Source organism: Balaenoptera acutorostrata, chromosome 11 (genome assembly GCF_949987535.1).
Source record: "Balaenoptera acutorostrata chromosome 11, mBalAcu1.1, whole genome shotgun sequence".
Lineage (NCBI taxonomy): Eukaryota > Metazoa > Chordata > Mammalia > Artiodactyla > Balaenopteridae > Balaenoptera > Balaenoptera acutorostrata.
The window spans coordinates 5,315,173-5,342,444 of NC_080074.1; the positions used below are offsets into that span (position 1 = coordinate 5,315,173).

General features: G+C 58.0%; 1 protein-coding gene across 3 annotated transcripts in view; it reads left to right on the top strand.

Moving 5' to 3' along the window:
* Positions 1 to 8,334: 8,334 nt before the first annotated feature.
* Positions 8,335 to 27,272, top strand: part of SHISAL1 (shisa like 1) — an 81,760-nt gene continuing 62,822 nt past the window's right edge. Inside the window, exon 1 of one of the 3 annotated variants that reach the window (XM_057557154.1) lies at positions 8,335 to 8,348. The gene's annotated coding sequence lies outside the window, so the exon portion shown is untranslated. Of the gene's footprint in view, positions 8,349 to 8,765; positions 9,243 to 27,272 lie in introns of those variants that run through there. The other 2 variants (XM_057557153.1, XM_057557155.1) reach the window with 2 other exon arrangements.

Sequence of the window (27,272 nt, forward strand, 5' to 3'; positions counted from 1 at the left end):
AGACAGAGGTTCTGGCCCAGGTTTGAGAGCTGGGCTCCGGGGTCAGGCAGACCTGGGTTTTAGGAGTCTCGGGTAAGTTACTTCCAACCTCAGTTTCTTCGTCTGTGAGATGGGCGTGGCTGCAGCCCACATCACGTTAGCCCATATGATGCTTGTCAGATGCATAGAACAGTGCCCAACACGAGGCTCAAAGACGTTGGTTGTGGTTATTTTCACGGTGCTGAAGATGCAAAGTGCCCAGTGTAGTGAGTCACACACAGTAGGTGGTTAAGACCTAGTAACTGTTATTATGACCAGTAAATACCAGACTATAGGCACTAGCTACTAGCCGGGTAGTGGTGGGGATAGCCAAGTAGAGGCCCTACTGTGTGCCAAGCTTTGTGCTAAGGCACGTACTAATATGGCCTCAACCGATCACGTATCACAGGGTCCCTGAAAGGTAGGAACTGTTGTCCCCATTTCAAAGATGAGGGAATCGAGGCTCAGAGAGGGAAAGTGACTTCTTCTGATGCGAGGCAGACCCAAGAGTCTGACTCCGAAGCTGGGGCTTATTTTGTAATTTTCACATTAAAATAGGACATTATTTTAGTGGCGAGAAGGCTTAATGTGCTAGGTGACTTTGGGCAAGTCACTGGACCTCTCTGAGCCTGTTTCCTCATCTGCAATTAGGGCTCATGTTGCTGATCTTGGAAGGTTGCTGCAGCAGGCCATGATTCTGGGGTTCTCTCTCTGCAGGTGGTATGCCAGGATATTCCCATGATGCCCTGGGGGCAGAAAGCAGCCCATCCTCTCTTTGGCTAGGCTCCAGTACCAGGCATGGTGCTCTGGGGAGGCCTTAGAGCAATATGTGAGGAAAACTGACTGCAGAGAGCCTGGCCCCTCACGTGGTCTGGGTCTCAGATGGGGAGGGCTGAGACAAAGTCATCTCCTGGACACCAAAGTGGGGCCACATTTTCTCTGATCAAGAAAGTGATGTAGATGGTATAAAGGGTTCTGAACTTGGAAATCTAACATAGGGCAGGCAGCAGCTTCCACTTACCCACTGTGTGACCCTGGGCAAGGTACTTAACCTCTCTGATCCTCTCTATCTTCAGCTGAAATGGGGCAAAAATAATAGTGCCTTGCTTTTGGGGGGCCAGTGGGGCTCAGGAGAAAATGTTTGCAAAGCCCCGGGCCTGGCATGAGGTACCTGAATCCAGGCTCTGAAAGCTGGAATTTCCTTTCCCTTTCCCCTCTTCCAAAGGAACCAGGGCTCGGCTGGCCCTGGTCAGCCAGAGGAGCCCTCAGACAGGGCTGAAGGCACACCCCCCTCATTCTTATTCCAGCCGCTTCCCGTCAGGCCCCGTCAGGCCCCTGAGTAGCCGTTTGGAGGTTCTGATTCATCACAGATGTTGACCGGTGAACAGGCTGTAGCTGGCAGGCAGCCAGACAGGCGGGGGCTACCTGGCCAAGGCCACGGGCTCCACCCTGCGGCCCAGGCCGGGGCTGGCTTCCCCACAGCTGGGAACCTCACCAGAATAGAATTCAGACAGATGCCGGAACCCACCACCAAAGGCTCCTTTTTCCCTGGGTTCTGTGGAAACATGAGATTTTGCAATAACAAAGGTCGCTCTGTGAGACCAAGCCAAACCATTTACAATATCGGGACAGGCTGCTCAGCAAAATCAAAGAAGCTTGGAATTCGGACCCTTGCCACGGGGGCCTGATCTGTCAAACCCCATACAACCTGCCTCCCTACGGCTGGGCTAAACCTGCAAGAACCCAGCGCTCGGCTGAGTCTGCCAGGGCCTCACACTCTCTGAGCCAGAGGGGTCTGACCGGCAGTGAGAACGGAGCAGGTGGGGAAACTGAGAAATGGGGAAGCATAGCCAGGACGTGCTCCCATTCCAGGGCCCTCAACTCTGTTCCTCCTTGCATCAAGGTCAAGAGCACGGGCCTGGAGCAGGGGCAGGGGAGTGACAGACCCAGGTTCAAATCCTAGCTCTGTCACTTCCTGGCTGTGTGACCCTGGGCAAGTCACTTAACCTCTCTGGGCCTACTTGTCATCTGTCAACAGGAGTAAATAGAAGCAACTCCTGGGATGGTGGTGAGGATTCAAGGAGACCACCCAAGTGACACTGGGGGCCACAGAGCACCCAGTAAGTGGGAGAAAAGGAAGATCTTTTTCGAGAGAAAAGGTAGATCCTCTTCCCAGAGAGGTTAGGCAACTTATCCAAGGCCTTATTGCTACAAAGCTGCGAATCCTACTGTGGTCTAGGCTGCCTTGCCCTGCCCTTGGGGATTTAAAATGACTAGTCTTTGGAGCAAAGAACCCACTGCAGTCGCCTAGACAGAGGCTTCTGAGAAGGGGCTGCCAGGGCAGTAGAAAGAGCACTCGCATTGGAGTCCTCACATTCCTGCCTCAGGCCTGCCTCTCATGAGCTGTGTGACCTCAGGTCCATTACACAACCTCTCTGGGCCCCCACCCTACAGCTCTGAGATGAGGGTAGAGCCCTGCCCTTACTCCCCGCATGTTTTTCAAGGTGTAAATGGGTGTGGAGGGCATGTGGCTGAAAGACTCTGCGTATGCCAATTATCCTGATTATCACTGTTGTTATTATTCCGCGGCTGCCCGTGGGGAGTGCTGGGCTGTGTGGAAATTAGGCCTCCAGCTCGGGGTGCTTGGCTCAACCTACCAATTTGCACCATATTAATCCTCATCATCTGTGTGCTGGGTTTGAGAGGCTGGTGAGATGCAGGGAGGCCACGAGAGCCGCCGCCAGCTGTGGCACGGGACAGACACGGGGGATGGAGCTGTCACCTCGTATAAGCTGATGCCTCGAAGGTTTGGAGCGGGGGTGAGTGCCCCGGAAGTAAGGGTGGGGGTTTCTCACCCCACCCCGAAAGAACTCCTCTGCCTTCTGCCATCAGCCTCGTGCTGTGCGTCCCTAAGCCAGGAGGCTGAGGCCGGCGTCACCCCAATTCAGAGATGAGGAAACGGTCTTCGAGAGGGGAACGGATCTGCCCAAGGCCACCAGCTGGCACGCAGGGAGCCAGGGTTCAAGCCTGGGGGCTGTGGAGCCAGGGCTCTCTCAGTCACCAGCTCCTCCTGCCACCCGGGAGCTGGGGTCGCAGCCCATCACCTGTCTTCCCGGCTCCTCACGTGCGAAACCGTTACCATGACAGATAGGATGCCGGCTCCTACCCCACAGGCTTGTTATGACTGAGACCAGAGCCTGGTGTCGCCTGAGCGGAGGTTATTATCAGTGACAGTGGACAGATGAGGAAACTGAGGCTCCAGGAGGCCAAGGGCACACCGAGTCCCCTGGGGTCTCTTGTTTTCCAGCTTTGGGAAGGGTGATTGGGTGTCCATCCCCCTACCCCCTCCACACCAACCCTTCCTAGTTCCTGCTGCCCTTTTGCAGCAGACACGTTCCCAGGAACCCTGGTCCACACAGCAGTTCCTGACTCCTGGGCACCAGCAGGCTCTGAGTCTTAGGGTCCAGAGGCAGGCAGGTCTGCAAAGGGGCTGGGCGATCTTCCACGTTTTGCCGTTTCCCTGGGACTGATTTCTGTTGCCTTAATCAGCTGCCCCAAGCAAGTAGCAGGGCCCTTGCTGCCAACTCTCTCTAGCCCGATGGGAACGGTGTCTTTTCTTCCCCATTTTGAATTTCTAAAACGTGGAATTTGCAACTGTGCATTAAACATTGGCTGACGTCTCCCCAATATCCACACAAACAGCCATGGGGGGTGTATTTAAAGAAACGGAAACACTTGGGAACATGTAGGTGCTGAACTTGAGTATGGGGAACCGTGATGATCTATAACTTGTGCCTGATGAGAGACCCAGGCTGCTCTCTGAACAGCACACGTGGGGCAGGGCCACTCGTGGGGACGTGGGGGAACAGGGTTCAGAACACAGGGGGCCTTGAATGCCGACCCAGGGGCTCAGACATCACCCTGAGAAGGTGCAGCCATGGAAGGTCTGCAGGCAGAGGGGTGGCTAAGTCAGGTTGTACAGTGCAAAGACCAGCCCAGAGGTCTGCAGGGGGAGGGATGGGCCGTAAAGACCTTCGCCCCCTAAAAATAAAGGAATTGGCACAAGCGGTTGCTGGGTATATTGGTTTCTCTGTGGCTTGTAACAAATTTAGCAGCCTAAAACCGCGCCCATGTATTATCTCACAGTTCCGTGGGGCAGAGTCAGGGTGGGCTCCGCGAGTTCTCTGCTTAGGGTCTCACGAGGTGGAAATCAAGGCATCAGCCAAGCGGGGCTCTTAGGGGAGGGTCTGGGGAGACTCCAGGCTCCTTCAGGGTGCTGGCAGAATGCAATTCCTGTGGTTGCAGGACTGAGGCCCCTGCTTTCTTCCTGGGTGTTGGCTGGGGGCTGCTCTCACCTCCCTGCCCTGAGACCCCTCCATCTCAGTGCCAGCCTCCCTGATGTCAAATCCCTCCTTTGGCCGCCATCTCTTTGACTTCCTTTTCTGCTGACAGCGGAGAAAAGTCTCTGCTTTCAAAGGCCTCCCGTGATTGGCTTAGGCACACCAGATAATCTCCTTATCTCCTGATCTTACTAATCAACAGATTAATAACCTTAATTACATCTGTAAAACCCCTTTTTCCACAGTGGAGTAACAGCAGGGGGAAGGTGATGGGGCCCTCTTGGAACTGGATCTGCCACGCGCCTTTCTGATGCAGACAGAAGCCCCGTTTCCTCCCGGCTCGGAGGGCTGTAGGTAGTTCTGCCGGGCCTCCTCGCAGGGCCAGAGTAGAAACTATGTCACACCCAGGGCCAGGAGGGAGGCGGGCAGGAGTCGGGAGGAGGCCCCCGGTGAGTTTACAGCCCCTGGCCCAGCGCAAGTTGGAGTCAACGGGGTGTGTCTGGTCAAGGAGGCTTCTGGACCAGATGACCTAGTGGTCTCCCAAACCTCCAGGACAACAGTCAGCCATAGCAGTGGGTTCCACACACGGAGCACCTTCTATGTGTCTGGACTGGTAGAGTCAAAAGTCACAACATCTCACAGAAGAGCAAACTGAGATGGAGAGCACGGCCCGGGCCACTGTGGCCTGCCAGCTCAGTGCCCGGCTCCAGAGCCAGTGTTCCTAACCACTGGGCCGCCCTGCCACCCACGTGACCCAGCCCTGCAGCCACGGGGAGGCTGCGGCTCTGCTGCCACACGTAGCTCCCACGGCCAGTTGGGAAAGCAGCAAGGGCATAAGGATGGCTGTGACCTAAGCCTCGTGCTTCAGAGGGGCAGGGCTGGGCAGCAGGGGCCCAGCTGGGGTCGGGCTCCTCCAGGGGCCCGTCTCCTCCCAGGTAAACGGGGTGTAGCTAATGCCTTCCAGCGGCAGGCAGGCCGCAGCCTGAGGACCTCAGCCTCTTTGGATTGAGAGGGAAACAGGCTCAAAGAGCCGAGCCTCTTGCCCACCACCTCCATCCACTTCCTCGAGAGGCCGGCTGGCCCAGAACACGAGCCCCCAGGCCCGGCCAGCAGTTCAAACTCCAGCTCGGCCACATCCTCCACGGGTGACTTGGTGGCGGGGGAGCCCCAGTTCCTTATGTCTTGAATTTGGGAAATGGGGGCTTGGAACCCTGAGATCTCGGGCTGGAGAAGGAGGAGGAGGGACTTGGGGGGTTCCTGGGAGGGGGAGGGCTGCTCTCCCGAGGGAGGTGGGGGGATGCTGATGCAGAGGCAGGGTGCCAGCTGGTCGCGGCCCCTCCCCCTGCCCACCCCAGAGCCTCCCTCCCCGCTTCCCAAAGGGGCTCACGGGCGTGGACCTCGGCTGCCCCCAACTTCTAATTAAATGGCAGCAACTTTGACGTGGCAGGTGATCTTCTCGGGAAGCCTGGCTTTAAATTTAGCTCCCTCCCCAGCCAGCCCTTTGAAAAGGCTGCTCTCAGCGCAGAGCGGAGGGAGAGAGCTTGAGTCATCCTCGAGGCCGCCAGCCCGCCCCGGGTGAGCAGCATTTGCGGGGGAGCAGGCCTCCCGAAGGCAGAGACATAGTAAATAGGGAAGGGATTAAAGGCGACGGAGAGCCTGGAGCACCCGGGCACCTCGACTCACAGTAGATGCTCAGAAATGGGGGCAACGTTTCCCACGCGGTCTGGGTAATGACCTGCATAGCCCCGCCCCCCTCCACCTCTCCCCCAGCCCCGGCCAGAGTGGAGACACACATGTTTGTTGAATGGGTCCACGTAGGCTGGTCTTCATGCTGGTCTCCGCTGATTCCCCCAGCGGCCCTACCAGCCCAACCGGTCCTGATCCCAGATGCACAGAGTGTGGGAGGCTGAAAATGCCCCCCACCCCCAAAGAGACCCCCGTCCTAATCCCCGGAACCTGGGGACCTTACCGCATATGGCAACAAGAAAGGAGCTTCGTAGATTTGATTAAGGTCAGGATCTTGAGATGAGAGATTATCCTGGATTATCTGTGGGCCTTAAATGCAATCACAAGTGTCCTGAGAGGGGGCAGGGCTGCTCCGACACACACAGAGGAGCAGCCATGTGAAGACGGGGCGGAGAGAGGCGGGAAGATGCTGGCCTTGAAGGTTGGCGTGACGCGGCCACAAGCCAAGGATGCCGGCAGCCACCAGGAGCTGGAAGAATTCTCCCCTAGAACCTCCCAGGGAGACAGCCCTGTCCACACCTTCAGCCCAGTGAAAATGATTTGGGGATTTCTGGCCTCCAGAACTGTAAGAGAATAAACATATGTTGTTTTAAGCCACAAGTTTGTGAATATTGGTTATGGCAGCCCAAGGAAACCAGTGCACAGGAGTTGGGAGAAGTGAACTTGCCCAAGGTTACACAGCTGGTGAATGGCCAAGCTGAGATTCAACCCTAGGTCCGACCAGTTCCAAAACCTGCACATTTTTCTGCCCACGCTACCACCTCCTGGAAGGACAGAAGGGACACTGATGCAGATCAAGGCCCTCATTTATTTGGGAAAATCAACAGGACTGTCTTCTGTTTGATACAGCCTCTCATTTAATCCTCATGCTGACTCGGGGGTGAGTGGAATCATTTCAATTTTGCAGATGAGGAAACTGAGGCACAAGGAGGCGAAGTGGCTTTGTCTGAGGCTGGGAAGCCTGACTTTAGGGAAGGGAAGGTACAGGGCCCTGGGAGCACACTGAGGGCAGCCCAGCCTAGCACAGAGGACGGTCAGCTCTCAACCCAGTCCCGGCCGCCTCCAGCACTGGGTCCTTCGGTCTGTTTCTTAACCTCCTTGGTCCTTGGTTTCCAACATCCCATGGGATGATCATGTTCCCCGCTCTTGGGAGGGTTTGCAGAAGCTGGGTGAAGTGCTTCAAGTATCCTGCCTCATTTAATGTGCGAAACATCTTGTGAGGGAGACGCTGCTGAGACCTCTTTAGGGAAGAAAACTGTCACAGGTGGGGAGCCTGGGCTTGGAAGTCGGGGGCATCTGGGCTGGAGCCCTGGTTCTGTCCCTTGGCAGCTGTGTGGCTCAGGGCAGGTGCCCTAACCTCTCTGAGCCTCAGTTGCCTCACCTGTAAAACGGGGAAGACACTACCCAGCACTGTGGTGACATCTAAGTAAAATAAGTTGTATGAAGGGCTCAGCCTAGTTTCCGGGGAGGTTCAATCAACATCTGTAAAAATGGAGCCAGATCCAATGACGTGGGAGACACAGAGTTTGCACTGGTGGGATCAACCTGCCTTCCAGGGCACTCAAAACCACTCTCCCTAACCCTGAACAACATAAACCATCCTCATTGCCATCCCCTCTGAGGGGCCCTTGAAGAGGCTGCAATGTCCCCCCACATGTCCTTCTTTACCACCAGAGGTCACTGGGCCAGGGACGGGTGGGGGTGAAGGTGGGGAAACTGAGGCTTAGTGAGGTTGGCTCACTGGCCCCAGGCCACACAGTGAGTCTAGCACGGGGTTGTCCTGCAGGTGAGGGGTGAAATGGGGCCGGGGGTGGGGGGTGGCTGCTGTGGAGGAGAGGTGGAGAGAAGGGGGCCCGGACCTGGAGCGGGGTACCACCGCCTGGGGAAGTCGGGTTTTCTCATTGGAAACTGGACAGCAGATCTTGTCTGATGTGAAGGATTCTCCTGCCCAAGTCTGACCCTGCCATGGACCACCTCCGCCTGACCCTGACTTTGACCACCTCCCGCGGGGGGGGGGAGGGGGGCTGGCTGGAAGGAATGTCTTGCTTAGCACCGCAGGGGGAGGGGCACTGCAGGTGGGGCCCTCCAGTGGCAGGCTGCGGGAGGGGCGGCAGGAGGGTCTGCTAGGACAGCGGCCACCTGGCTGGAGCGGGTCTGGTGTTCCCGCAGGGCGGGGCTGGGGGAGCCCGCCTCCCCAGCAGCCGGGCCCAGCCGAAGGCTGGGGAGCAGCCAGGAAGGAGGCAGGTGAGCTCGTGCGGTGGGGCTGGGGAGACAGAGAATCAGAGATGGGGTGCCGGGAGAAGGAGAGAAAGAAGAAAGGGAAGGAACAGAAGGAAAAGAGGGAGGAGAGGGGGAAAGGAAAGGAAAAGTAGAAAGGAAGGAAAGGAGTGGGGGTGGGAGGAAAGAAAAAAGTGAGAAGAGAGTGAAGCACAAAAGAAAGGAAGGAAGAGATTGCAAAAGGGAAAAAACGAAGACAACACACACGGGGAGAGAGCGCGCAAGAGGGGAGGAAGAGATTGCGAAAGAAAAAAATGAGAAGAGGAGGGCGAGAGAGAGAGAGAGAGAGAAGAGAAAGAGAGAGGGAGGGAGGGAGGAAGGGAGGGAGGAGGGCGCCGCGGGCGCTGGGGAGGGAGTGCGGCGCGGCGGCGGCGAGGGCAGGACGGCCGGGCGCCGCGAGCGGGGAGAGGGGGCAGCAGAGGGCGAGCGGCGAGCGGCAAAGAGTGAAGTGGGCACCGCGGCTGCGGCGGCGAGCGCGGGGCCGACGAGCATGAGCGCGGCGGCGGCGGCGGGCGCGGCGCGGGGCTCGGGGCCGGCGGGGTGGCGGGCGGCGCGGGCCGCCCAGTAGCGGCGGGCGTGCGGCGGGGCGGCCGGCGGGGCATGCGGCCGGCGGCCGGTCCGGGAGCCGGAGCGCCAGCCCGAGCCCGCGCCCCCCGCGCCTAAGAGCGGGCGCTCTCCCGGCGCCGGCCCCGGAGCCCCGAGTCCCCGCGGCCCCGCAGCCCCCGGAGCTGGGACAACTGTTGCGGCGGCGGCGGGGGCACCGCGGGGGCATGAGCGGCCCCGCGCCCCGGTAGGCGGCTCAGCCCCGCGGGCGCCGGCTCCCGGCGGCGGAGCAAGGAGCGAGCGGGCGGCGGGCACAAGGTGAGCGGCGCCCCGGGCGGGCCGGGCGGGGACCGCGCGGGGGAGGGGCGCGCCGGGCCAGGGTCGGGGCGCGGGGGTGGGGGAAAGGGGTCGGGGCGGAGCTCCTGGCGGAGGAGGGTCCCGGCGAGTGGGGGGCGGGTCTTCGGCGCCCCGGCTTCCGAGAAGGTGTGCGGGCGCCCGGGGCGGGGAGGGGTGGGCCCCCTGGGAGAGGTGAGTTCGGTGCATCGGGGGTCCGGGGTGCTGTGGAAAGGGGCGGGGTACGCCCGGGGAAGACTCTGGGGGCAGGAGCCGTGTCGGGCAGCCGGTGCCCTGGCATTGCGGTCCGCGCCAGGGCTCGCCAAGGTCGGGGTCGCTGGACCTTGGAGACGACCGGGCCCGGGTCCGAGGACCAGTCCAGGGCGCACCGTGCAGGGACGCGGCAGCTGGGACCGGCATCCGCGTCCGAGGTGGGGACCGGCGTCCGAGGACCAGTCCTGGAGCTGAGCGAACCGGGAGCCCCGCGCGCGCCGGGCAGGGTTCCGGAGCCACGCTTGGGACCCGACCGGTTCCGGGGGTCCCAGCTGGGCGGCGCGGGCTACCAGGAAGACCCCTCCAAGTGCGTGCCCCTCGCTCCCCACCCGCCGCGTGGCCCCAGTGGAGCCGCCGCCGCCTCCCGGGGCCGAATCAATATTGATCCCGCGCCTGGGGCCGGGTGGCCCCGCGGCGGCCTCCGAAGTGCCTTAGCTCCAGCGGTTGCCATGGCAACGACACCCCAAGCGTCTTCAGGTTATATTTATTCTAATTATTATTATCATTGTTAGTATTAGTATTTGTTACTCAGCCAGAGGAAACCAGAAAGGAGGAAAAAAAGCCAGCGCGTCCTGGCGCCTCCAACTGTCATCTCTTTAGAGAGAACTGATGCCGGCTGGTGGGTCAGGCAGGTCCGACTGGGTCTGGTGCCCTGTGCAGTTGCCGGGGTGGCACCCCTGGGGCGGTGGGGCTGGGAAGGGGAGTTATATAATCTGCCGTGGGAGTGTGTCTGTGGGCCTCTTGTGTCTACCCTGCCTCTCTCGGCCTCTCTGATCCCTTGGCTTAGTGACTGCTCCTCCCGCCCAAGGGAGCCCAGGGAGCCCAGGCCGGGATGGGAAGAGCAGAAAGTGCCTTGCACCAGGAATCACAGCCGGCGGCCTCCAGCCCTCTCTCCCCCGGCTGTGTGACCTTGAGCAAGGCGCTTGACCCCTCTGAGCCTCTGTTTCCCCATCTGTAAAGTAGCGTGGGCGCCATTCCCACCTCTGAAGTTTGCTGCGAGGTCACACCGAGAAAGCTCTGTGAGTTCTGACCGTGTGACCCTAGGCAGATGCCTGTCCTTCTCTGGGCCTGTTTCCAAGTCTGTGGAATGAGGGCCTGGACCCCAGGGTGTCTTTAGTCACCGGCGTCCTGTGAATTTCACTCCCGGCTGCGATTGAAATACTGTTGAGCCAGCAAGTTGCGTTCAGACCAGGCTTAGGGGAGCTCCTCCGTCACCCCCTGTTCCCTCACCTGTCAGGTGGCCTGAAGGTGGCGGGGAAACAGGCAGCCCAGCCTCGGTCCTTGGTGTCAGCCAGGACAATACCCATGCTGGTCAGGGTCGCCCGGGATTGGGGGTCGGTCCCCCACCATCCCCTAGACCTGTGACTGCTCAGGGTGGGACACCTCCCTGCACGAATCCATCTCCCCAGAGAGGCTCTTGGCTGTTCCTGTCCCGGCTGGGGGTTGAATGTGGAGCAGGAGAAAGCGGTGGCCAGAAAGTTCGCTGCCGCTGGGCAGCCCCAGCGCCTCATGGCTCCAGCTGAAAGCCCCAGGGAGGGGTTTCTGCCTGTTTCTTTACTGTCACCATCACACTGAATTCTTGACTCTGTCTCAGGCATCTGGGAGGTATGATGGGGAAGCTGGGGGAGCAGATTGGCTTGGAGCCATGTGGGGTGTGTGTGTGTGTGTGTGTGTGTGTTGTGTGTGTGTGCGCACACGTCCCACCCCCGCCCTCCCAGGCCACCAGCCTGGAACTTATGGGGCAGCTGGATTGGACAGGATGGGTGGGGGCAGGGCGAGTGCTGCTTAGACCTTTGTGAGTGAGAGAGAAAGGGAGTGAGGCCTGTCCGGAGGGAGATCAGGAGACCGGAAGAGAGCCACTCCCTCGGTCCCAGTCATCCATCCATCCCTCCATTTATTCATTCTTTCACTCACTCCCCTTCTTCAGCCAACTCATCGACCCCCATGTCTGCTGCTGAAGGGCATCAGCTCTGCTCTTGGCAGCTTTTAAGGAAACAGCCCCCGACAAGCCAGTGGGGATGGAGCCCTGCCTGGGGGAAGCTGAGTGGGAGGGGTGCAGGTGGGGAGGATCTTCCCAGAGAGCCTGAGGTGGGTTCGGGGCTGGGGGAGCCTGGTCCGGAAGGCAGGCCTGAAGCAGCCAGAAGAAGAGAGGAGCAGCAGTGTTCTGGGCAGAGACCCTCCACGGGCAAAGATGCGGGCACACAGGGGGCAGGGAGGGAGGCATCTTGTGGACTGGTGAGCGGGGGCTTGGAGGGGGTGGGGCAGGGAGGGGCTGCAGCAGGAGTGAGCAGGGGAAGGTGGTGCAGCTGGGGCAGGGTTAGGCAGGAGATCTGGGCACCACCACCACCCAGCCTGGGTGTGGGTTAGATAGTGGGGGTGGGGCAGGGAGGAGGGGCGGATGGTCAAGTTCAGCACTTGGACACGTCCATGGCCCGTGGGTGGAGCCTGTGATTGGGGTGGGCAGAGGGAGGTTTGCGAGAAGGAGAAGAAGAGTCTGGTTTCCAGCTCTCTGGGGCAATCGGCCCAGCCCTTGCCAGATGCTCCCCACTTCCGGCCACATGGTGGGAGAGGACTGCCTCGCCGCCAGGCCCAAGTGGACACCAGATCGGGCTGCTTCAACTGTCCGAGTCTGTGATAAACGACTTCACTGCCATGAGCCTAAGGATACACCTGCACAGCAACAGGATTGCACTTGACCACAAAGGCCCAGAGGCCGCCTATGTGCCAGGCACCGTGCGGGGCAGACACTGAACCCCAACATCGCATTTAGTCCTCACACCAACCCTGTGAGCGGGCCGTTATTGATTCTGTTGTACTGCTGAGAAAACAGGCTCAGAGAGGTTAAAAGTAACCCAGCCCCTCTCGCGCTCCTAACCACTACACTTCACCACCTGGAGCCCAGCCCGTGCCTGACGGCAACCACGGTAGCCCTTCAGACACAGTGCAGCGAGCCGCTTGCAGGTCAGGGTCTGCTGAATCCCACATCCTACCCATTGTCCTGTTTTTTCTCTTTTGGACTGATCCAGAGTGTGGCCCGTGTTAGGCACAGATGAAAGATATCACCTCCCTTCTTGGGGATGCTCTACCTCTATAAATTCAGCCTCTCGCTTGAGCTTTTACCCAGCTGAGTCACACAACAGATTCATATTGATCTTCGAATGAACTCAGAGCCCATCTCCGGCTCTCCCAGAGTGGCTTTTCCCAGCCCAGCCACTCTTTCTAGAAGTTACTGAAGCAGTCAGTAGTCAAGCCCTAAGAACTGTGGGGCCTTGTTTCCTAAACAGTCTTCTGTAAGGTGGGGTCCTGAACATCTGGAGCCAGTGAAAGTGCAAAGGGTGACCAGTGGCATCTGGAGCCAGTGAAAGTGAGAAGGGTGACCAGGGGCATCTGGAGCCAGTGAAAGTGAGAAGGGTGACCAGGGCCCACCCTGGGCCACGCTCTCCTGGGAGTGCCGGCTGCCACCCACTCTGTTGGTGTCAGTCTCGCCCTGCACAGGGGCTGGCAGGGAAGAGGTCCTGTCTCCTCCTCCCTCCTTCCCCCTCCCTTTTTTTCCTTCCCTGCCTTCCCTCCTCCAGCACACACATTCCTTGACACACCCCCCATGGTTGACCCCCTAGGAAGGTAAAGAAGAGCCCAAGATCCCTCAAACCTGCCCCTAGACGTGACCAAGGCTCAGGATCTGTTTGACAACTGACTATGTGAATAAATAAGTCTCTGAGCTGAGACCGGGGCTGTCCCAGCACCCTTGGCTCTGCCAGCGCACCCCCTCCCACACGCCAGCTTGGCCCACTTGTGACAAGCTGCCCCTTCCTTTCCCCCTTAGCTGCGAGCGGGTTGGGAATTTTCTGGAGGGCCTTCTCTGGGCATCCTGATGTTACCACTCACCAGCAAAGCCCTTGCCCTCTGAGCCTGGGTTTTCCCGCTCAGCAGTGCAGAGACTTGGTGCCTGTCTAGTGGGTTTCATGAAGGTTGTGGTGAGAAAGGGACTGCCAGAATCTTCGGTGTGAGGGCCTCCACCCTCCACATCCTGTAGCTGTGGGGAGGGGCAGATAGAGTCAGGGACCCCAGCATCTCCGAGGCCCGTGTGCTGTGCTGTGCTGTGATGGTGGGAAGCCCGAAGAGCTGCCGCTTCGGGGCCTGATAGGGAGCTAGAAGCTTGTCCGCTTACCCATGTACGGATGGGGACACTGAGGGCCCAGCGGGCTGGTGGCGTGCTCAAGGTCACAGTGAACTGGGCGTCCTTGAAGGCCAAGGATGTTCATGACATGATGCAGACCCGGTGGGTGTCAGCCAGGGCCTCTGAAGCTGCTGCCCAGGGTGGGGGAGGGGTGTAAACCCCTCCTTGGATGGTGAAATTAGCCCTGAAAACCCCGAGGCTCTCCCATCAGGAAAAGGCTTCAGAATCTCTCCCTCCCTGACCATCCAAGCGGAAGAGCAGAAGCCGAGAGATGAAATGCAAATGCCTCCTGTCCCATATTTCCGGCCATCAGACATGAATGGAGCGTTCCCTTGGCGTATTCTGCACAGGCTGCCCCCTTCCTCCCCTGTCTGGGGCACACGGTCCCGTCACCGCCCATCTGTCTGCACGCACACCTACCCCAGCAAATGCGTGTAAACTCGCCTTCAAGAAATTAAGAAATAATGCATGAGTTTCCCGAATCACACCAATTTAACACTGCACTAAGTTCTGGAATCTCTTAACAGAACCCTGGGAGGGAAAAAAAATTTTTTTTCTGTTTGTTTTTTTTTTTTTTTTTTTTTTTTGGTTCACACTCCCCTGGAAAATGAGACAAACCGTGATCTGTTAAAAACCCAGCTACATAATCTGATTATTCCTTCCTGGCAAGCGTATGAGAAATGCCCGGCGGAGGGCGGAAACGGCTGCTCGGCTGAGGCTGCGAGATTTGCATTGGGAAATGGGGCTGGGAAAGTTTGTCTCCTGCGCCAGATTCGAAGCTCCTCGGCACATGATGGGCTGAAAATAAAGTGCCGCTTTCTTAGATATTGGCACAAATTAAAAATAAAGGCCAATTCCTTCCATAATCCAGCGCCAGAATTTCCTCCACGGCTCCCTGAGCAGGTTACCGAAACGATGGTGATTTGCTTTCACTTTGGGCTCCTTGCCTTTGTCGGGAGAATCGTCCATGTGCAGCTAGATCTATAAACCAACAGAAAACGCATTTAAGCGTTGGCTCATTCCACATTTCCGGGGCACCTACCCTGTGCCGGACATAGTGCCAGGCTCGGGGGACAAGAGACAATTAAAACACGACCCTGCCCTGGTGGTTTTTGCGGTGTATTTGTTGGGGGCAGGAGAACAGAAGAAAAACAGTCATCTGCGAGGTCCCACCCTGCCTGAGGGGTCAGGGAGGGCTTCCTGGAGGAGGTAACTTTAGGTTTGAGTCTTGAAGGGTAGATAGGAGAGTGCCAGGCAGAAGGGGACAGAGGGCATTCAGGCAGAGGAGCAGCCTGAGGAAAGTCTTCAAGTGGGTCTCAGACAGGCATGGCCTCCCAAGGGCATCTTCAGATTTTAATGTTTGCAGGTTCCTTTATTACAAAGCCCTTTCTTGTCCATTATCTTCCAGCACCCTCAGGCAACCCCAAGGCCAACCTCCGAGTCTTCCTTTCCCTAAGGAGAACACAGCCCAGAGAGGGGAAGCAGGTGGCCGGGGTCCCGGTCAGAGCTCTGAAGCCCAAGACTCTGGGTCAGATGGGCTCTGTGGGGACAGCAGAGCAAGTATCAGTATCGTAAGCTGCTAAAGGGAAATTCTAAAAATTAAATCGAAGAATTACAGACACTAATACCAAAGTCTGGAAGATCCCCTTTCTCCCTCCACCTGAGCCCTGCTTCTCCTTGTCGGCTACAGCTCAGGCTGGGTTTCCGGACAGGGGTCCCAGAATGTCCACGCCAGAGCTGCCGGCTCTGAGCCTCCGTCTCTGCATCCAGAAAATCGGGGGATGGAGCCTCTCTCTGCCCGTTTGCAGGAAGCCTGGCATGATCACCGAGCCCCAGAGGCCTGGCCAGTGGAGTTCAGCCATCAGCTCAGTGGGAGTACAGCATGCCCTCCCATGGGCTTGCTTCTGAAGGGCTCTGTTGTTTAGATTTTTCCAGGAGCAGGTTGGGAATATGGCATCCCCTGGGTGTCACTGCCCGGAATCTGATCCCTGGGACCATGAGGCCTTTGGGGAATGAGCAGAGCCTCTGAGCTGAGGCCCATTGTCAGGGCGAGAAGCAGAGCTGCAGGGAAGCTCTTGGTGCAGATTCCCCGGGGGAGCAGCCTCGGATCCACCCTGGACAAGTCTCCCCTCTGCTTGTTCCTAACTCTGTGACCCTGGTCAAGTTACATAACCTGTGAGCCTCAGTTTCCTCATCTGGGAAACGGCTTATTGCACGGACCAGGTAAGATAAATTTGCAGCTTCGTTAGTGCATCGTGTATATTCAAAGACAGGTCAGCTCTCTGTATTCTCACTTTATTAACTGTTACTCTGCCAGCATTGCTCCAGCCCTTCGGTGAAGCAGCGAGGCAGGAACAAAACTTGATCATCTGGGAATCCCCGGAGCAGGGGATTCCAAGACTGGCTGTTGATTGAGTGAGGAAATGAATCAAGTGAGCCATTATACAGCTTTGGTGCCTGCCCAGTGCCTGCCCAGTGCCAGGGCAACCACAGAGCAGGGCAGCAAGGGAGACAGCTCTGGAGCTCACCTGCCTGTTTTCACACACCAGCTCCACCCCCTACCTGTGGCCAATGCTGGGCTGCTTATTTCACTCTCTGAGCCTCAGTCTCCTAATTTTTTAAATCCGCTTGAGAAACTGATAATAACTTACAAGGGTGGTTTTGAGGATTAAAGGTAAGGACTGTGACATTCCAGGCTCCTGGATCAATGACAGTGATAACCATTATTTATTATCTTATCCCTGAGTTCTGGAAGGGGCTGTCAGGATTTGAATCCCAGTTTCCACCCCTAATAGCTGTGTGACCTTAGGCAAGTTATGTCACCTCTCTGAGCCTCAGTTTCTTCCTCTAAAGATGGGGATAGCACTTACCTCGCAGGGTTCTTGCAGGAATTAAAAGAGTTGATTCAAGGAACATGTTTGGTGTAGAGCCTGGCACATAGTAAGTGCTCAGTAAATAATACTGTTATCATTATCACCACATTTAATAACAGAAACACCCAGTGGGCACAGAAGCAGTGGAGTTTCTCTCTGTCTTCAAAGGGTAGAGACCACCTTGTTCCTGGTTTAGCTCTGTAGCCAGCTTCTAGCTCAGGCATGCTTTGGACAGGTCTGTGAATGAAGGGATGGACTGATGGATAGATGGGTGGATGGATGGATGGATGGATGGGTAAGTAAATGAATGAATGAGTGAGTGAGTGATGGCTGTCAGGAAACTTCAAAAGCCTAAGTTCAGGGAAGCTCTGGAAGGGGCCCAAGGACTGGGAAAGAGGCTTCTCTTTGAGGGCCAAAAGCGATGAGGTGGAATGAGTTTTATAGCCAGATATGATCTCTCTTCTCTGCATGAACTTTTCCCCCACTTCCAGGGACCAGGGATGGTGGCCCGAATCTGCGGACCCAGGTTGCTTGGTGTCCCTGACAGTGTGGTTTTGGTGCAGGACAGAGCTGCATTCAGTCCGTGACCCCCTCCTCTTTAGGGCAGGGAAGTTCCAGTGCTTCTCTGAACCTCTGTTTCTGCCTCCATAATACGGGAGGATTCTGTCTTCCTTTGGGGATACGGTGATGTGCAAAGATCACGCATCGAGCGTAGTTTGTGACTTGTAAAGGTGCACGGGAAGTCGGAGGAGGCGTTGGGCTCCACACGGTGGACGGCAGGTTGCAGGGAGGTTCCGGAGCTGGGGACAGGCATGGTGCAGGCAGTGTGGACCACCAGCCTGTGGGCCATCTGATTCCTTCCCAGGGGGGCTCCAGGCACAGCGTCAGGGAAGGAGTGAGGGCGGAGGGCACCCCCAAGCTGCTGAGGCCATGGAACGGCCCCAGGGATGGGGTGCTGGGCCCAAGGGCCCCCAGAGCCCTGAGCTGTTGAGAGTTCCTCCCGTCTACACCGAGCCCTGTCCTGGGTGCTTTGCAAACACTGCCTGGTTTAATTCTCAGAACATACCTGAGCAAGGACGGATTGCTGTCCCACCCCAGGCTCAGAGAAGGGCTCTGGCTTCCCCGGGGGCACACAGCTGCTAAGTAGCAAAGCCAGGACTTGGATCTTCTCACGTGGGGTGGGGGGAAGGCAGAGTGCCTTCAGTGGTCAGGAGGGGCACATGCGCGGGGGTATGGGTCACCAAAATCCTGTGCCCACCCCTCACATCTGGGTGACCTTGCCCAGCCACCTCCATCCTCTCTGCCTCAGTTTCCTCCTCTGCAACGTGGGTCCACCGCAGGCCCTCCTGCAACGCGTCCAGGCGGGGGTCACGGAGGCAAAGCGCTCCAGGAGGGAGCCCTCCACGTGTCCCCACTCATTTGTCACTGTTATTTGAATTCCTTCTCTTTGGCGGAGAGAGACATGGGGTAGTAAGCCCCTAAGGACAGGTGGGGCCTGGCAGGAGCCGGTGAGGGTCTGCACTGGGGCTGCCCCAGCATCGTCTGGGCCTGGAGCTTGAGAGCAGTGGGGTCCTTAACATCTGGAGTCTGGTTTCTGCTGCCGCCTGTGGCCTCCTCCAAAGGGGCTGGCTGTCAGACAGGAGTGGGCAAGCCATTAGCCTGGGTATGTGTCATGTGATTATTCCCTCCAAAGATTGCACCCAGGGCTTGCCCTAGTGGGGCTCCAAGTCCACAGGAAGGCTCTCCTGCCCGGGTCCAAGTCCCACAAAAGGGATTGCACCGATGTGGGTGAGAATAGAGGACAGGGCAGGGACTCTGCCTGGGGGAAAGGGGCCAGACATCAAGGAGGACTTGTCAGAGGAGGTGGCACCCAAGAAAATGGAAGATGAGTCGACCAGGCCGATAAACAAGGGGTGGGGTGATCTTGAGGTAGGGGGAACAATGCCTATGGAGCCCAGAGGAAGAAGTTTGAGAAACTTCTGGATAGCATGGCTGTCCCGTGGTATTTGTGGAAAGCTGTGGAGGCGAGGCTGTAGAAGTCGGCAGTGGCTTGATCTCCAAGGAGTCTGGCTAGTTAAGGAGTTTGGACTTTACTCTGTAGATGTAGGATGGCAGATATGTGGCTTGTGTACCACCTCCAGCCACTGCTGTGCCTAGGGCAGACATTGCTAATCAATCCATCACAACATGGAGTCAGGATGTGCCTCGGCCCAGCCCCCCAGGCAGTCCCAACCAGTCGATCCTGTAGGCACCCAAGATGACACCTGTTTGCCCTACTGCCATAGTCAATAGGAATAATGACAGCGCTTCACAGTTGCTTATGTTGTGTGGCTTTCCTGATAGGAGAGGAGGCAGGTGGCAGCCTCTAATTCCACCTGGGCCGCCAGGCTCCCGTGTGACTCCAGTGCCTTACAGTGCTGGGCAGGTTTGGTCCTTCCTGGGAAAACAAAGCCTTTCTTTCCAGTGGGTCCAGGCATGAGTACCATCTGGGAATGCAGACCCACCTATCCCGGGTGAGCCCATGTCCATCACCTACAAGTCCATAGGCCAGCGGGCAAGTCCAGGTCAGCCCCGGACATCCAGCTGGGGTCTGGCCGAGGAATGGGGTCTCTGGGGGAGGGCTGGGGCCAGGCAGAATTCTGGGCAGGACTAAGGAAAGATTAGGAGACTTTTCTCCTGAAATTTAAACAATTGGACAATCTGTTCTGGATCAATTTAGAAGCAGTGAAGTGAAAAAAAAAAATCAGAAAGTATAGTGTGAAAGCTATTTTCTATCTCAGTTGGGAAGAGCGATGAGCTGGAGTTTATTTGTGGACTGTCCGAGGCCGTGGCCGGGGCCTTTCACCTCCTCACCGCCCGCTCCGCCACTGCCCTGGCCCCCTCCTACCCGCAGTGTCCGCCCCCTCCTCCTCCCTGCCCAGTGCTGGGCTGGGCAGCCAGGGGTCTCGGAGGGGCATCCTCCCCAGCTGCAGCCTCGGGGAGCCAGCAGTCTGCAGGGGCCTCAGACGTGGATGTACCGAGATAGGCAGACCAAGGCGTCTCCATGCCAAGGACCGGGTGTGTCTGGTTCACTCCTGTATCCTCAGGGCCTAGAGCTGGGACTGGCACCTAGTAGGCTTCCTGCCTGAATGATGGATGGAAGAGAGGGAGGGAGGGAGGGAGGGAGGAACAGAGGCTTTGAATGAAGTGACCAGCTCACGGCCACCAGTTTGTTAGTGGTGGAGGTGGGATTGCAACCAGAGCTGCGACCCCAAGACCTGGATGTAGCCCCCCACCATCCTTGGGGCCAGGAACCAGGTCTGAGAACCAGGAAGCAGGGCCTCCCCCGCCAAGGATGCTTTCTTTTCCTGCCGACACAACTCCTGAATGGGGTCTTTCACCACTGGAGCCAAATGCTGATTGTTTTAAAATAAGCTTGTTCAAAACAAATAAACAAAGAAGCTTGTTCAGTGTGGGGCCTGAGCAAGGCGGACTGGGGAGGAGGGGCGGGAGGCAGCAGTGCAGAACCCCCCTCTCCGCTTTCCAGTCTGAATTGTCCCCCAGAGGGAGTGGACTCCCCAGGGGCTGTGGTGCATTGAGTTCCAGAGGGAGTTCAACCCGGGGCTGGATCTTTGGGGAAGTCCTGAGTGCGGGGGGTGGGGGAGGGCTCCAGTGCTGGTGGGAAATGAGACCAGCAGATTCCCATCCCCAGAGAATGGTCTCTTCTGTTTTCCCCCAGGCACTGGGAGAGGGGGAAATTCCCAGTGGTTTGGTTTGGGGACGTGGCAGCTCCCTCCTTCCCCAGATACTCAAGGCCAAGAGCCTAAGGCCCAGAAAGAACCTTGACTTAGAAACCAGACCAGCTCGGGCCCAAGTCCCAGTAGCTCAGCAGCTGTGTGACCTCGGGCGGGTGACACAACCTCTCTGAGTCTTAGTTTTCTCATCTGCAAACTGTGAGCGGTCATCCCCCTTTTTTGGAAAATTAAAGGAGACCGTATTTGTCAAATGCCTATCATGGGGCCGGACAACACATAGTAAGTGCTCAAGAACGGTCTCATCCTCCCGTTTCCACTGTGTGGAAGGCCATCATTAGACATGGCTTGACTCTCGTTTGGGTTCTGTGTCTGCACCCTGGATCCCAGTCCAGGGCAAGTCGCCCCCAGCTGAGAAGGGGGGGTTATGCCACAGCACAGAGGGCCCTGCGAGCCCCAAATGTTTTCACGCCCACCCTTAACCATGCCGGGGACGTGCAGATTGTGCTGGGCGAGGCCAGCTTGACATAGTGGAGGGAACCTGTGCTGAGATTCTAGGTCCCCAGGTGCTAGTCCCAGGTCTGCTCTGTATGAGCTGTGTGACCCTCAGAAATGACAGCCTCTCTGAGCCTCCGTGTCCTCATCTGAGGCTAATAACCTGCCCCGGCCACTGCTCAGGATCACGTGCAACTCACCTAAGAGAACGGATGTGACAGCATATGTGACAGCTCTAAGCAAACCTCCAGCCAGGCAGAGGATGGGAATGGAAGCCCTGTTTACTGACCACCTACTGAGCTCCCAGCTCGGGCCAGGTTTCACTTCCGCTGTCTCATTTAATCTCACACCGCCCACGTGAGGCTGGGGTTAGCACCCCACTTTATGGGGAGAGGCCCAGGGAGGCTAAGTGGCGTGTCCAGGGTCACAGGGCAACCGTGTCCCCTCCTGCAAGCCTGCCTGCCCTCTCTGTCCTCTCTCTGGCCGCCCTCTGCCAGGCACCGGCCCAGCACCCACCTCCCCTTGAAGTCCTGCCCTTGCGCCCCAGTTCTGATCCGGTTTCCTGTCGGTTTCCTGTCGGCAGGGCTCTCCCATAAATGCTTTTTGATGTTACCTCTCCATTCCCCAGAAATTTTGGAGCCAGCATTCCCCACAGTGGCACACGAATTAGACCTCCATAATACTGTTTACCTAGATGTCAACTTATACTATAAAATTTAGCAATTTTCTCTGCATGATAAGCAATGTTCAGTTTTTTTTGTTTGTTTGTTTGTTTGTTTAAGAAAGATGATGCATATTTTGCTATCTCTGATTCTAGTTATTCTAGTCTTTTTTTTTTTTAATTTTTATTTATTTATTTATTTATTTATGGCTGTTTTGGGTCTTCGTTTCTGTGCGAGGGCTTTTCTCTAGTTGTGGCAAGTGGGGGCCACTCTTCATCGCGCTGCGCGGGCCTCTCACTATCGCGGCCTCTCTTGTTGCGGAGCACAGGCTCCAGACGTGCAGGCTCAGTAATTGTGGCTCACGGGCCTAGTTGCTCCGCGGCATGTGGGATCTTCCCAGACCAGGGCTCGAACCCGTGTCCCCTGCATTAGCAGGCAGATTCTCAACCACTGCGCCACCAGGGAAGCCCGCAATGTTCAGTTTTGAAAAGGAGGAAGCCTGCCACGATGGCCCCTGTGGGACCCACGTGATAAAGGCCCATCTTGGCACCAGGCTCGGCCCCAGGAGCAGGGACCTCCCCTGCTGGGAGGGGCGCTGTCAGCCTGAGGGCGGGGACTTCCCTCCATCAGGGGCCTGTGCTCAGCCCCTTGTTCCCTGCTCCTGCTTAAGTGTCTTAGGTGTCAGAGCCCCCCTGGGGGATGGTCAGAGGGCTCTGGCCTCTCTGAATGCCTGCAGGCACATTTCTTAGCAATTCTTTTGTTTCCAGAGTGCAAACTCAGAATTGGAATGGGTCACCAGTTTGGGGAGGATAGAGCAAAAGCGGGTTTAAACAGAGGAAGTGCTGGCTGATGATCCTGGCTTTGCTGGGGAGGTGCCCCCAGGCTGGGAAGAGGGGAGAGCAGACAGGAAGAGAAAAATGCCAGTGAGATGGCTCAGAGCAGTTTGGTCTGATTCCAGAATCCAGCCTCTAACCAGACACCTGACAGCCCCTGGACATGATGACCTCGGGCCTGAGAGCTGGGCTTCCCTCCCATCTCCCAGGACATATGACACTGCCATCCTCCGAAACCAGGATGAAGACTCAGGGAGTGCCCCTGAAGGGGCGTGCGTGAGAGGGGTCTTCCCTCTGTCTCTCCTGGCCCCTGCACCTCACTCCAGTCCCGTGGCGGACCGACCACTCACGCTTCCTGGGACGTCAGCCCAGGGAGGGGCCGGCCGAGGGGGGCAGCAAAGCCCAATGGGCTAGGATGGCTGAGGAGTTCAGTTTGGGGTGCAACAAATGCGGGGTGCCAGGGGTCCCAGGAGTGGAGATGGGCAGGAGGAGGCCGCTTTCTGTCCAGGTTGGGGCCCGGGAGAGCTGGTGGCGGTGAGCAAGAGTTCGCAAGCGCTCGGGGAGGCTGGCTGAGAGCCGCCTCCCGCCGCCTCTGGGAGTGTCCTGTTTTCCTCCACGTTCAGCCGTTGCCTCCAGGGAGCCCTCTTGGTGTGCAGCATCCCCTGCCTGGCTCCCTGAGGGCCAGTGTGGCCGCCAGCCAGGCTGGCGACCCAGGCCTGGCTAGCCGACGCTTATCAAACGGGGGGGCTGGGGGGGTGGATCCGCTGTCTCCGGGCGTCTGCTGGTTCACCTCCCTCTCAGCTCAGCAGCTTTGGTGCCACTTTACAGAGAGTGTGGCTGGGAGGCTTGTCAATTCCCAGAAGTGGAGCTGGTCCATGGGAATGTGGCCGTGGGCCCTCCAGGCTGGCCGTGGGGGGTTAAGAGTGCCAGGCTGGGTCGGGGAGCCGGCCGGGCACCATCCCTGTGGTCTCCGCTGCGGCCCTATTTGCATAATTTTGAACTTGATTGGCCTAAAGGCAACTTCGCTTAATCACAGCTAAGTCTCTGGTTGCAACAGCAGCTGCTTCCAATTAGCCGCGTTGATGCCATGGTTTGTCAGACTCGCTCGGCAGCCCCTCTCCCAGCTCCCCCGCCGCCCAGCCCCCCTTAGACCCAGAAGGAACCCGCAGGGCCCGTGGCTGCCTGCAGAACTGAGCATGGACAGGTTCGCACACGGCCTGGGATGCAGCAGGTGGAGGCCCTGCCAGCTCCCTGGAGATGCTGCCACGATGGGCTGCGGACTGTACTTTGGGTACCAAGGCACAGGGGTTAGAAAACGGGGCTGCCTGGCTTTGTGAGTAAAGTTTTATTAGCACACAGCCTCTGCCGTGCAGCCTGTGTTGTCTAGGGCTGCTTGCTTGCTATAACGGCACAGCTGAGTCACTGGGATGAGCCCTCCTGGCCCACGAAGCCCATGACATCTAGCGTGTGGCCCTTCACAGAAAAACTTTCCCGCCTCTGACCTAGCCCAGTGGTTCTCATACTTGAGTGTGCGTCAGAATCCCCTGGGAAGCTGGTAAAATGCAGATTCCTTGCCTCCACCCTTGATCTAATCCGACGGGTCCTGGGCGGCCCCAGATCCTGCGCTGCTAATCAGCTCCCAAGTGGAGCGCGGGACCACACTCCAGGCAACCCCGGTCCAGCCACCTCCAGGGTCCCGCACAACAGTTTCCACCCACCTCATCCTACTCGGAACCCCGTCCTCGTTAGACGGAAGAGAAAACCAAGGGTCTGAGAGGTCCCTTGCTTCTCCAAGGGCCTGAGCTGATACACGTTGGCTCTTCCCCACCACGTGCTACACCCTTGACCCAGGCACCTCACCCCAGGTACACCACGTGCCAGGGCACACCAGGCCCAGCTCGGTTACCTGGCTTGGTCGGTTCCACACCGGGGTCCGCCATCAGTGACAGCGACGACTCCTTGGCAAGTCAGAGTGTAGTTGTCTTCCTTGGGTTGGGGGAGCATGATGGCGGGAAGGCAGGGTGTCAGGGGCACAGCTGAGAGCGCTTGGCCCCTACCAGGGCCTCTGCTGCCTCCCCCACCCCTGGCATCTGCAGTTTGCGGTGTATTCAGTTACCAACGTCTGTTTGGTTCCATCCCCTGGCTCAGGCAGAGACCCGTGTTGCCACCCCTGAATCATCTAATGTCACTTTGTGAATGATCGAGGGTACCTCTCACACGGCGCCCTCTTCACCTCTCATCTTCCCGTGACCTGGGAGGGGTGGGAAGGGGCAGGACACCCACTTACAGAGGAGAAGCTGAGCCTCCCCGAGGCCAGGTGACCTGCCGGGTCAGCTGCGAGGTGGCGGTGGGATTCCATGCCTGGGTTACCTCACAGGAGCCCACGTGGTCGGGGCACACTGCCGAGCATAGGAGGACTTTTCATGACCAGCGTCCCCAATTTATAGGCGAGGAAACCGAGTCATCGAGAGCTTATGACCAGGAAGTACTTGACGGGGGAGAGTGTCTGGGGCTCTCTGGAGGAGGCGGGGAGTCCACGTGGAGACAAATCCTTGCTGGAATCAGAAGACCCCGGCACAGGGATAAGCATCCTTGAACCTACCAGCCAGCGTAACAGCTGGAACACCCACCCCCATCCCCTCGGGGCCACCACCGTTACCCCCACTCCTCTCTGTGCCCTTGTCACGGCTACATGCATTCTACATTTTTAATAGCTCTTTTTAGCTTCCTAAAGTGGATCGTGCAGAGTTTGGTCTGGGGACCGAAGTTTCTCCCTGAGCCCTGGTTGCTAAAATGCCCCGTGACGTTTGGTGTGGCTACGGTTCACTTAGGCGGCTGTAGAGCATTCAGTGTTTGGACATCCTGCGATGCGTTCTCCCGTCTATCCAGCTGGGCCTGGGCCGTCTCCAGGGTTTTCCTCTCAAAAATGGCCTCCGAGAACCTTCTCGTACCTCGTGCCCGCGGGTGTCAGCAGGGCCTTTGCTGAGCTCAGGAGGGGTGTTAGTGCCACTCATCCCACAGTCACTGAGGACCCACCGTGCGCAAGAGGATGCCGTGAAATTAGCCTCCGCGAGCTTGCTGTGGGGTCGTGCTCTCTCCAGCCCGGCACCGCCGCCCCTACCCCGCAACCAGCCCGCCAGGCAGGCTGGTCTGTGCTGTGATTACAGGCTCTATTAAAGAGGAATAAAGGAATTCCTACTGCATGGGGTCATCACCAGGAGTAAAGGCAATGATACAGCTGCACTTTCATATGACGTAGGTGCCCAGGATCTGGCTGAGGCAGCCCAGCTCAGAGAGGTGAAGGCACTTGCCCAGGGTCACACAGCTGAGAAGTGGCAGAGCCCAAGCGTTTGGACCCCAAGGTCAGAGCCCTTCCTTCTGGTTCTCTGCTGCTGTGCTGAACCTCAGACCACAGGCAGGACGGGAAGCCCCGTTACCTGGGTGAGGACTGCCCCCAAACTGGTCCCATATTTATTGCACTGAATGAACCCTCACTTTGCTGCATGTGTCTTAGTCTCTCTGCCAGGAATGCCCTCCCACACTTACCGGTCCATCAGGAGTTCCTGCCAGACCCTCTGGTGAGTTGAATCCCAGCTTCACTACAACGAGCTGGGTGACCCAGGGCAAGTTACTTAAACTCTCTGTGCCTCCGTTCCCTCATTTGTAAATTGAGGATAATCACAACACCTCCTAACTGCGTGAGGATTAAATAAATCCCCATCCCCCCATCCCGCCAGGCTGGGTCCAGCACTTCTCCTGGGCTCTCGTGGCACCCTGGTTTCCCCATCACAGCAACAGTCACCCTGGGCTGCCACTGTCCCCCTGGATGGGGACTAGATAAGGGGCACCCAGGCCTGTCTGGACCTGGCACTCTGTCTGCCGTAAGCAGAGCACCTGTGACTTCAGGGGACAGGAAAAGAGGCTTATCTCTGGCCCAGCTCAGGACGGGCAGGACCCAGCGATGGGAGGGAGGGAGAGGGAACCAGCCTCCTTTGTGGCCTGGCTTTAAATGCCACCGTGGCACTGGCCACGACAGAAATGCCAGCTACGGGGGCACAGAGGGCCCTGAGTGTGGAGATGGTGGTGGGCGGGGCAGTGCCTGGGGGCAGGACAGACCTGGCTGTAGAGGCCCGGGGCCCTTTGACTGTGTCCAGATGGTCACATGATGTGTTTCCAACAGCAGCTGGCGCGGACAGCCCTCCCTGGTGGACAGGTCTTTGGCTGCCGGCTGGAGATGGGCGGGGGGTGCGTGGAAGGGGGCAACCAGGAAGGCAGCCCAGCTTTGGAGTCAGGTGGACACACCCTCTCCGTGGGCTCCGTGTGCCTCGGTTTCCTTCCTCAGAGGGCAGGGGGCTGAATGCACTCACGAACCCACCTCACCTGGGCAGTGCCCGGGATGGAGGACGGCCTCCAGCAGTGGCATCACTGACCCGCATCTGACCGAGGACCTTGAGGGCCTCGGGGGGAATCCACACGCATGGTCTCTCATCCTGTGAAGTGTTAGCCCAGATGCGCCCCTGCAACCCCAGCTCAGCCGCTTCCGAGCTGTGAGACCTCCCAGAGAACAGCCTCAGTTTGCTCACCTGTAAAATGGGACTCTTGGTGAGGTGCTGTGAAGACACCAAGGCAGGGGGACCTGAGCCTGGCCCCGGGGACAGTCCCCAGCTGGCGGCCCCAGGCCCCGGGCCTGAGCTGGGTCCCCATCGCCGGCATAGGGCTGAGGTTCTCTCCAGCTGCTAGCCTCCTCCTGGCCCCAGAAGAACCAGCTGAGCTCCTGTCCACACCGGCCGGCAGCCATGCCCCTCTGCCTATGCAAGGCCCGACTGAGTCGCTCTCATTTTAGTGGGGTGTAGGGTTGATCGTGGTGGGCAGTGGAAGGCCAGCGGCTGTGAGGGACAGGGTTTCTGGTCTCTGCCATCTAGAGCTGGGCAGATAAGGAGGTTCCCAGATCCACAGCGTGCACAGGCACGA